We start from the raw sequence: 11,831 nt of genomic DNA on the forward strand, positions 1-11,831 counted from the left end.
TGATAACTAGTTAGAACTCCGTATATTACATGGGTTGAATAAAAGAAATATTAAACAGTTAGCCATGAAGATTTAGAAATTTTAAAACGATGTTTTGAGAAGATATGATTGCAATTATTGTGTAAATTACTAACTAATATTGAATTTATTTGAAGTCAAATATCTAACTTAAGTTATCATATGTAATATATTATGTTTTATACTATAAATGCGAACTGGTGAAATTAGAGAAACAGGAAAAAGAATTTTTGGCTCACATAATTGTGGCACGTGCACAACCAGTTACTTGTTTGAGAGACATAGATTTATATGCATTTTTAGTTACAGCTTCTTGAGGCGTAAACTAGCTTGAACTTGATAAGTGAAGTTTAGGCTCAGACTTGTTTTTATAAACACTCTTATTTTTAGGGCTCAAGCTTGTTTAAGCTTGGCCCGATTCGAGCTTTTAGCAAGCTTATTTTGAGCGGTTTGGCTTATTTACACCCCAACCAACTTGTTTAGAATATCTATATTCTTGAAAATATGTCACTGACATTTTTCTTAATTTATTATTATTATTTTTTGATAACAATGACTTATATACATTGTTAATCCAGACAGGGTGCAAGTGGGAATGAAATAGTTGAAGCTCTTATTGCCAATCGTGCAACATTTGAGAATAAAACTGTCTTTTCACAAGTGAGTATTGTACTTAAACAATTTTAATAAATAATTGAATAACAATTATGGTTGCAAACATAACTTTGTAATATGCAGGAAAAATACAGGCTTAAGAAACAAAAAAAGTATGCTCCTAAAGTACTCTTAAGGCGTCCTTTTGCTCGGAGGTATTTGAATATAATTCTATTTCTTTCAAATACTTTGTTAATGTTTAATTTATTTTGCTTTATTTCTTCATATTCTGATGTTGAATTAAACTTCTTTTTCTTTCAGTATATGTGACACCTACTTCAAGAAGTATCCTTCAAGGATCGGGTAAATAATATCACCCTGAATGACTTAATTAGTCCCTGATAGTTATACGTGTAAACGAACCATACGTTCAGTGAATTGTTCGGCAGGAAGTTTGTTTATGTTCGTTTTTCAATAAACAAACGGACATGAACAACGTTTTTGTAGATTTGGTTAAATGAACGAATATGACACATGTCTCATTCATTCATATATGTTCGTGAACGTTCGTTCATTTATTGTTGTTCCCTTTCGTTTATGTTGACGTGTGTTTCAGCTCGTTTATTTGTTTGTACCTACTACATATTGGTCTAGTTTTATTAACTTTTAGGCCTGACAGATTGGTGTTCATGTTTCATAGCAGTTATGTTTGTTTGCTTGTGTTCATTTATGTTCGTGAACCATTCATTTATGCTATTAACAAACAAACATAAACGAACACGGACACACTTATTTTTCTAGTGACCGAGCACGGACAAGTAAACCCTGTTTGTTTAACTGTTCATGTTCTGTCATCTGTTTGGTTAAAGTTAAAAAGACGAACATGAAAATGTCCCTTTTGTGCTCGTTTGCTCATTTACAAGCCTAAGTTGCTAATTTGTTCTTATTAATTGGTAATATTTGAATTTCAGGTTTTTGAGAGTTGACACATTATCGCTTCTTTTATCATTCGCTAATGTGACTGCACATTCTGATGTCCTTGTGGTGGATATGATTGGCGGCTTGCTTGCTGGTGCGGTTGCCGAGCGTTTAGGAGGTATAAATTTTTGTTTTTATGTCCCATCATGTGCGTTTCAACTGGCCTATATAATTGCATCATTACCTTTTTGTTCTAATTAAATTAAAAAGACCATTTTACTCTCACGTCTGATCAGTTAATTGGACCATTTTACATGCAATTTTTTTGGTTGGTTAAATAAAGATAGTGTTATTCATGTAACAGGTACCGGTTATGTATGCAACACTTATCGTGGAGATTCTCCATCTTCTCTTGAGATAGTAAGACTATTCAACTTTGGTGATGAAATAAATACAAGGTATATTATCGACTTTCATCAAATAATCATCCTTACTAATCATTCAATCTACAATTATAAATTTTCATTATTATTGTTGTTATTATTATTATTATTTATAGATGCTTTAAATTTTTCTCGATCCAGGATTGTGAGGTTACCTCTTGCTGAACTTTCTGCTTCTCAAAACGGAGATTCTAAAGAAAGTGACTCGCTTCATGCTGCTAATAACGATAATTCAAACAATCCATCCAATGTTAGTCACAATTTGAATTTGAATTTATGCAGACTTAGAGGTCACAGGTTTAACCCATTTACTTATGAACGGGTGGATTTGGGTTAAACGGGCTCAATAAAAAAATAATAGCTATTAATGAGTGAAACCTCATAACATAGTTTCTTTCAAAAGTTAAACCTACACTGACGTCCTGATCTGATTTGACTGAATTTACTTTAACCCGTTATTTAACCCGCCTGGAAATAGAGCTTTAAACGAACCGAGCCGAGGCAAGATGCGCTCGGGCTCAGCTTGTTTACAAACCGGATCGAGCTTGCTCAACTTGTTTATCTTAACGAGCTGAAAGGCTGAGCTCGAGGGAGCTTGTGGGCTTGTGGCTCGTCGAGGCAGTGCTTTATCTTTGAAATTTTTTTAAATATAGTATTTTTACACATGATATATATAAAAAATAGAAATATTATTTGTAACATACATAATGCAGAATTAATAAACTATAGAATTCATAGTTTATATACATTGACATGTGGGATTTACATATAAACTAGAATGTGTATATTTATATATGTGTGTGTGTGTGTGTATGGTATGCATATGTATATGTATCAATATCTTTGAGCTTTAATTTAAACGAGCAAGCGACAAGCTGAGCCCGAGCTAGCTCGGCCTGCTTACAAACAGATATCATTATCTTTTATAGTTTTATTCCAATTTTACAGTCTGTTAGCATGGAAGAGATCACAATATCACCCGAAGATGGAAAGCACGATGCTGAAACAAATGTCCCAAAAATACATAAAGCTGCAAAACCGGGAGAAAAAGCTCCCCAAGATGCCATCAAGTCGTGGAAAGAAAACGGATTTTCAAGGTTGACTTATTTTTTTAAATTAATAATACATTATTTACTTAAACTATTTCACAATTTATTAGTTTTTAAATTTTCTATTCGATGTTGTAGCTTAATAATTGCGGCTCCAGATGTGGATGCTTGGAGTATAGTGAAGGAGGTTTTACCATTTTTATCATAGCTCCTTTTGTGATTTATCACCAGTATCTTCAGGTTATAATTTTTACCCTAACTTTTATTGGTATTCATTTGGTTGAACAAGACCATTTGGTCCATTTTTTTTAGTAAATTACCATTGTAAAATTTGATCGCATAATTATGATATAAATATCTGAATAAGATGATTTAGCTAGGTCTTATGACTTGCAACTAGGGGCGTGCATGAAACCGGAAAAATGGAACCCATACCGAACAGGCTTGTTTTCATGTTTTTGTAAAAAATAAATTTTTGGTTCAATTTTGGTCTTGCATGTAATTAAATCCGAAATGAGCCAAATTTGCCGATTTTCATTTTTAATTTTGAATGTTACAATTAATTTAAATGAATTTAATAAATAGTATAACCCAAATATATTAGCCCAAATGTATAATAATCAAATTATTAATTGACAAGATTTAGGTCCAAAGATTTAAATTATTATGGACCAAATTTGTCTCGGCTTAAAATTTTCAATCCCAAATGGCACAGCTTAACTGAACCCAAACCCAAAACTGAATGATTTTCTTAAAACTCAAAACCCATATTTTAGGTTTTTGGTTCAATTTGAGCCCAAAACCGACACATTCACACCCCTACTTGCAACCAATTATTTTTTTTATCTTACTTGTTCGCCCCGTTAGAGATGAACATTGAGTAAACAATTTGAAACCGTCTTTACTTCCTAAGATATGATAACTGAAATCGACATTAATTGAAGTTTGCTTTTGATTAATTGCAGCCATTGGCAACGTGCATGCACAATCTTCAAGTTGAGAAAATGGCGATTGGCCTGCAAATTACAGAACCTTGGCTACGTGAATACCAGGTTTGTTTTAATTGATTCTTTTATATATGACCTCGGTTGTGATTCATTAAACTGTGATCTTATTATTAATATTATTATAATTAGTAGTAGTTTTTATATAACTGTTAAACTTTGATTTCCTTTATTTTGCTTCATACACATGTACTTAGAGCCGAGGGTCTCTCTGGAAGCCACCTCTTTATTCCTTTGGATAGAGGTACGGTGTGCCTACATCCCACCCTCCCCAGACCCTACTTATAGCTTTGCTGTCGGTGGGATTTTACTGGGCATGATTGATTGATTGATTGATTTTAATTGATTCTTTTATATATGACCTCGGTTGTGATTCATTAAACCTAGTCAAATAATTTTTTTTTACCTAAAATAGTCGAGTAAACAAGCTGAACCGCTCGTGAGCTGGCCCACTAAAAGCTAAAATTGAACCAACTATAAATTAGCTCAAGCCTGGGCTTTGTATACCGAGTTTGCCTAGGCTTGTGAGCGGCGAGTCTAAACAAGCATATTATATGAATATATTAATTTTTATATAGTATAAAAAGAATATTATTGCATATAACATTATGATAAAACTGACTAAATAGTATTATATTATATGTAAAACTATAATTTTATATACACGTAAAAGTAAGAGTAAACTACGGTTTTAGTACCTGTGGTTTGATCTTTTCACAACAAAGTTAACAAAAAATGTGGCTGGAGTTAATCGACCCAAAATTGTAACCATTAAGAAAGTTAAATTAGAACTACTAACCTGAATTGATTATTTTGACGCAACCACAAAGTACAGACCAAAAACATTTATGTAAGTATATTAATAAAATAATTGTTTTATAAATAATAAATGAGCCTGGCTGGAGTTGGAGCTTGACCATTATTTACAAGCTGAACTCGAGCTTTTGAAAATGAGCTCGAAACGACTAAATCATAGTTTTAAAAACATTTATATGTCAACCCGATTCGATCTGACACGAACATGTTATTTTTTTATGCCTATTATTATGTTGTAGGTTCTACCGTCAAGAACTCACCCGCATATGCAAATGAGTGCTTTTGGTGGATACATGTTAAGTGGCACCAAGATATACAAAGATCAACCAAACAAGTGAGTCAGGTCGTAATAAATTGTTTTGACTTTCATCAATTAATGTATGCCATTTTTTGTGTTATGCTTGTCTTTTTTGTAATCTAGGATATGTCATCCTCAATTTTGAACATTGTATAACTAGGTGTATTCATAAAGTCGAATAATGTATGGATGTGCTATTAACTTTGTATTTGTATGCCACCATTTATTGACGCCGAATGTGGCTAAATTTTTTGATGAGTTGTAAAATTGTTATATTAGCACTATAGCGTCGAACATTAAAATAAAAAATAGAGAACTTCGTTACCGGTTTTAAGAGCATCCTGGTGTTGGAAGAACACGTTAATTTGGCATAATATGTGGAGATGACACACCATCTTGTCGAATAGGGGTTATGTTTTGCTTCCAATACTACCTGCACTATTTTCGATCTCAATGTTCAATACCTTCTTACCACCGTGTTTACTATTTGGCTCTTGACATTCTCTGGCAAAGTGACCTGGCTTGTCACAATTTTCTTTAAAAAAGAAAGTTAAGATTTCATGGTTCAGATTGCATGAAATTAAGGAATGGTATTCAAGCATCAAGGACTTATAAAGTTTGCATCTTGATCATTTTCAGGGGTTTAAGCGCTGGGATCTGACTATAATCGGCTAACCTGGTAAGTTGTCGCTCAGTTCTTGAGTTCTTGTATAAACTAATAGTTTTCGTTGGCGACTAGCGGGCACCTTATCTTTAGAGGTTGCATTGTTAAGAAGTCATCGCTAGGAAAGCAAGTAATCGCCTGGGAGATAAGTGATCGCCTGAATCATGGTTCTCGCTTATAGTACTATCATAACCACTGGCGGATCTAGACATCAATTTCAGGGGTAACGTTCAAAAAACATTTTTTTACCGTATTTCACACAGTATAAACGAAGCAAAAATAAAAACACAGTAATAAATAAATTTAAACAATGGGGTGCAGATTTCTCACATTTGGTTTTTGAAAGCTTGAAATCGAGCCATTACATCATCTTCTTTTACTTTACAAATGTTTCTATTTCGACCACACAAATTAAATCATTGTTCAAATACTCATCACCCATTCGGTTGCACAAATCTGTCTTGATTAGCTTCATTTTAGAAAAAAAAAACATCTTTCAACGGTTGCGGTTGAAACCGGTAAGACCACCGCTAGCTTCAATTTTCGATAAACCAAAGGAAAAGTGGCGTGCTTTCCAGTTTTCACCATTACACGAGCAAGATCACACATTACACCCAATTTTGCAAATTTATCATCTTCCTTTAAAGTGTGATAAAAGGTTGTAAGATCATCACCCGAAATACACTGACCATCATTCTTCATTACTAAAATCATTAGGATACATCTCATAAAATGTCACCATCTTAGATTTATCAAACTTAGAAAATGAATCGCAAGTATTTAAACCAGACATATTTTCTATCAAACTAGTTGAGATATCACTGAATCTATTTCCAAGTTCTTGAATTTGCAGATCCAACACAATATTAAACACTTCAACCTCAAAATAATGTAGAGTGGTGGTGTTTGGTGCAACGCTGTTTGATGTCCGGCTAGTTTTCAATTTCCAAAAAACACATGATTTTTTAAAAGGGTTAATGAGTTTTAATTGGTTTAAGGTTTAAGCTTTAAACTTTGGTTGAGCTTTAATTAGGTAGAACTTTTAAATTGGTTGAACTTTAAACAAATAAAGGTAACGTTATATTTTTTTCAGGGGTAGCGAAATAAGAAAACCTACCCAAAAAACTAACTTTTTACACTACCGACGAAAGTTGAGGGGTAGCGAAGACTACCCTGGTAAATAACTAGGTCCGTCCCTGCACACAACACTTGGTTATTGGATGGTTCGATTATCTCCTGGATCTTAGTTATCGCAACAAGGAGCTATTGTTTGAAGGGCTGTCACTCCAAGGGTAGTTAGTTCTCGCATGAGATTAGTTATCGATTAGCTAGGCAGAGGCGATAACTCGGTCAAGTGAGAACTTGCCTGAGCGATAACGTGAGCAAGTGCATACTAGGATGGCGGCAACCAAGCAATGTGAGAACTATGAAGGAAGCGATAACTTATAAGATAAGCAATTACTTGTGGTTCTCGCCTTGTGGAGTCTAATAGTTTTATGCGTGGACCTTGTACGGTGTTCAAGTGCTCGTCCGATTGAGAAGCACAGTGTGATAAGGAATTCATTGGTTTGCCATCATGAAAACGGTTTAATAAGGTGATCCACAATATCAAAATGGTTTAGTGTTGCAATGCGTCATACGATGTGGTAAAAGATCGCACGATGTCCAAGCTTAGCTCGTTAAGTCAAGAAGTTTGCTTATCAAATGAGTTTCTAGACCCCTTTCTATATTTGTGTTTTGGGGTGGTTTGCACACTCATGAATTGTTTTAAAAAGAAGTTAATGATTTTGGGCTTCTAGACTATATGAATTTGTAAGTATAAATGAATGGTAACGTTTTATGTTAAGTTAAAGATAAAGTGATTAAGTAAATGTATATAACGATTTATGGAATTAGCATGTAGGAATATGTGTAAATATAGGCAAGCTGACAAACCCTATACGTGTAACATAGTGAAGGCCAACGAACCTTGCGTACATGTGGGTATAGGGAAGGTCGACGAGCCTTGTACATACCGTAAGGATGGGTATAGGGAAAGCCGACGAGCCTTGTGTGTGTTCATCATTATTGTGAGTATAGGGATGGCCGACGAGCCATGCATGTGCTCACAAGAATGGCAGGAATGTTATGATGCTGTGAATATGTTATGTGTTGCATTTTGTTACGTTACGTTGCGTTACACTCTGTATTATGCTAAGTTACATTAAGATGAGCTATGTTAAAGTGTGTGTTATGATGATCTTATGCTTAATGATAAACTAGAACTCACTCAACGTAGCTAACTTTTAGTTCGCATTCAAGTACTTTCATGCTAGGAAGGAGAGCATCGGTGGGCTATCCATGTTATGTTATTTATGTTCGTTTAGCAAGGACAATATTTAGCTATGTTTTATGTACGAGTTGAATGTTTAAATATTTCCGTTGCATTTTGAATGAAATGAAATCTTTGGTTTGAGTACTCTGTTAATTCAACCATTGTGAGGTTCCCGGACTTGGGGCCTTACATTGAGTTAAATTGGGATGAGTAAGCTTTCCAGCTAGGAAGGCATCATCAGAATTTGCACAGGTTGTTGAGTGAGCTGTTAAGTAGGTTGTTAAATTGGGGCTACAAAGCAATGTTGACTTTGATAGTAAGTTACTTTCAGGCATGCATTGATATGATGCTAGTGTTGGGAATTCCCGAATTCCCGAGTCGGTCTGTGGCTTGGTGCGTGGGACGGCTAAGATATTAACTTGGCGTGCAAGTTAATGATTAAATAATATTAATCAATTATGGATGGTTATCTAGTTTCCTATTGTTTACATGTTAGGAAGATGATTATTATGGAATTGATTAATTAGAATCCCGGTTATAGTATAATTACCGTGTTTAGGGTATGAGACAATTTGTATCAAGTTTTTGAGTTAGATTTCTTGATCAATAAAGTTTGGGTGTTAGCCAAATACTGTTTCTTTGTTCACGTTCATTACGCACCTTTGGTTACTAGAGCTAGTGCCTATAAAACTAAGAAATAGTATGCACTTCATGTTACTCCATGATGCTAGTGTCTGTTTAAGGAACTAACATCGTTTGGCATATATTTAGGGTAATTGTGTACATGTCCTTAGTTTTTTTTATGGATGTACCACAACGCTTTCAGTAGCTTTTTGTTCACTTGTCGACACTCCTTCTCAACTCCAATACATCTTTCAGTCATCGATTTTACAAACGTGTTGATTATAGAATCCAACGCATCTCCTGTCTCATGATTGAACATGTTAAATTGTTGGTTCTACACTTCTACATATCCTTCCTACTTTCTCTCATATCTTTTTATACCCTCAAATCTACCAATGATCAATGCATCCCGTAACTCCTTGGCAGTCGTTTCATGTGAGATTTCAGTAGAGAGACACACTCAATGAAACATAAATTCAACTGACTTGATAGCCAATTTTGGGTTCAAGGTTGGAAGGCATCTTAAATCAATCAAGAATTTTGAATGATCTTAAATCCATTTTAAATTTGGGTTCGTGACTTGATGACCATGATCTTAAATCCATTTTAAATTCAGCTGACATGAAAACAACATTTTCAACTTCAATTCTTTGATAATTAATATCAATAGCTTGCAACAACCTAAACTAAATATAAAAATAAAAAAAAAAATAAAAAAAAATAAAAAATGAAAACATCGACAGCAGGGTTCGAACCTGCGCGGGCAAAGCCCAACAGATTTCAAGTCTGTCTCCTTAACCACTCGGAGATATCGACTTTTGACATTTTAGCAAACATTATTCTTTATATACTCTCAAACAAATACATTTATTAGTCTTGTTTTAACAATTAACCATCTCAATTCTCACCTACAATCACATATTAACAGATACAAATTTCAGATCGTTTCAGCAGATGCATTTTGATTGTGAATTTGGTTGTCTTTTTGTTCTTGGTCAAATCTGATCATTTTGGTCTATGCAAATAAGATTATAATCGGTTTTGGGCTAAACCTAACTAAAACGGATGTTCAGTTCTGGTTTGGTTATCAATCATCTGGGCTTTAAACGTCCGCGACAGTAAAAATTAGCCCAAAATAACGAATTATATAAAATTGCATCGGCAGCCGCAGATGTTCGATTAATCGGCGCGTAATTCTGAATTTTACGACACTGACCACAACCCTGTTGGATTTTATGGACGTTTCGGGTCAAGTCAATGTGACCGACCCGAACGTGATCCGGATAGAGTTACACCGGGGGTAACGAGATAAAAGCCTACTTAAAGGTTAATTAGGCCCGACACATAAAATAATTATATGGAATGGACTTGTTTGATTGGGCTCAAGCCCAAGATGGTTAATTATTAAACCCTAAGTTAATTACCTATAAATACATACTATTTATCTATTTATGGTAACCAACTTAAAAACAAGAAAACCCTAGCTGCTAGAAAATATCCGGCGCCGAATTCCGGCCAAGTCGTTTTTCCGGCGAGCCTATTCCGGCCGCCGCATACGCACCTTAGCCACCTCCGGTCCTTCTTCAACCACTACAAGCACCACCGTAGCTCCATTCAAGCCCCGGTGCTGTCAAAACCCACATCACCGGTTTTCCGGCGTACCTCCATTGTTTCCGGTGAACCCGTATTTCCGGCGCCAAGATTCCGGCGAATCAAGGTCACCAGTGGGTGCTGCTGCTGCCGTCTACATCTATTCCGTCAACCGCCGCCGCCGTACGCTGTGCAGCTGTTCAGCCGCCGCTGTTCAGCCGCCGCCGCCGCCGTTAGGGTTGCCGGAGCAGCTGGTTGTTCTTGTGTCATCATCTAGTGTTTTCGTTTACTCCTCGGTGTGTCTTCCCGGTTCTAGTTAACCGAGGTATATCGAATACCACCCTATGCTTGGTTATTTACTCGTTTATTCGTACTCGTATTGTTGTAATCGGATCCGGGTTCGGGTTTCCATTTATGGTTCGTATACTCGTTTTTATCCGCTGCGTTTTATTGTTCGTTTATGAGTTTAATTATTAATATGGATTAATAATTATCGAAACGAAATATTAACTAAAACAAGTTTTAAATAGTTTAACCGATTTTTTTCTCGGACCACCGTTGAAACCCAACAGTGGTATCAGAGCCAAGGTTACAACGTACGAGTCGATACCGGTTCGTTTAAAACCGGATCTACATCTTAAACTTTAAATCGTTTAAAGTTTATAGATCTAGTTTTATTTTCGGGTGATTTTGAGTTGGTCAAAGTTTTGTTTATTTTATTTGACCAAGTCAAAACGACCCGAAATTTTATTTATTGTGAATATGTAAATCCGGCCCCGACCTATGTGTTTAATTGGTTGTGTTTGGTGTTTGAGCTTGTTTTGGCCATACGGTTGGTTCAAAAGTTGTAAAAAGGTTATTATTTAATTTTCAGTTTTCTTTGGCCATAAAGATGGTTCAAATTTGTAATAGGACATATTAATGTTAATTTATAAATTTGTAATTAAGAAGACGCGAAGATAACCGAGGACGAGCTCGAGGACCTTTTGGAGTTAGTGGGAGTTCGGACAAGACGACGGGATGCACCGTGAAGTCCATCCTTGTGGTTGTTTGTGTTGTGAACCCCTTGACCCGATCGGCCCCCCTAATTGGCTCTAGCGAGACCGATCAATTTTTTGGCCATAAAGGATTTACATATTTTTTATTTGCTATTTGTGGTTGCTTGGTTTGTATATAACAGGATTATAATATCACCGACCTAATACCAAATAAATTGGAAAATAAACATTTTATTAACCGATTTTGTTTTGCAAATTAAAAGCGTTTTGATTTCCAAAACTAATAAGTTATTATAACTTAAAACTGGTTAGTCGTATCGCTACAAACTTAGTTTTGATAGGTTATTTAAAACTAAGTGTCCTGAGAGATGAAAGGGTTCATCTATGCGTCGCGATAATAAAAACAGTAAAATTTGACTTTTACTCTATTTGGTAATTTTAAAATTTATCCCAATTTAAAACCAATAGTTTATGCCAATCCTACTACAAGTCACACTTGAG

At 35.1% G+C, this 11,831-nt stretch overlaps 1 non-coding gene and 1 pseudogene across 2 annotated transcripts; one reads left to right on the forward strand and one right to left on the reverse strand.

Moving 5' to 3' along the window:
- The first annotated feature begins 208 nt into the window (after window positions 1-208).
- Window positions 209-5,398, forward strand: LOC143542428 (uncharacterized; annotated as a pseudogene). The gene is made up of 11 exons (XR_013136946.1): window positions 209-288; window positions 597-678; window positions 757-827; window positions 934-975; window positions 1,584-1,708; window positions 1,895-1,988; window positions 2,115-2,223; window positions 2,922-3,070; window positions 3,161-3,262; window positions 3,988-4,074; window positions 5,082-5,398. The product of XR_013136946.1 is annotated as an uncharacterized LOC143542428 (transcript).
- A 4,078-nt stretch (window positions 5,399-9,476) lies between these two features.
- On the reverse strand, window positions 9,477-9,558 carry TRNAS-UGA (transfer RNA serine (anticodon UGA)). Its single transcript has one exon. It is a non-coding gene; the product is annotated as a tRNA-Ser (tRNA).
- Window positions 9,559-11,831: the final 2,273 nt, after the last annotated feature.

The sequence above is a fragment of the Bidens hawaiensis genome, unplaced genomic scaffold, assembly GCF_021521415.1.
Source record: "Bidens hawaiensis isolate Kalapana, Puna unplaced genomic scaffold, B.hawaiensis_p1.1 tig00000001_1, whole genome shotgun sequence".
NCBI classification, from domain to species: domain Eukaryota; kingdom Viridiplantae; phylum Streptophyta; class Magnoliopsida; order Asterales; family Asteraceae; genus Bidens; species Bidens hawaiensis.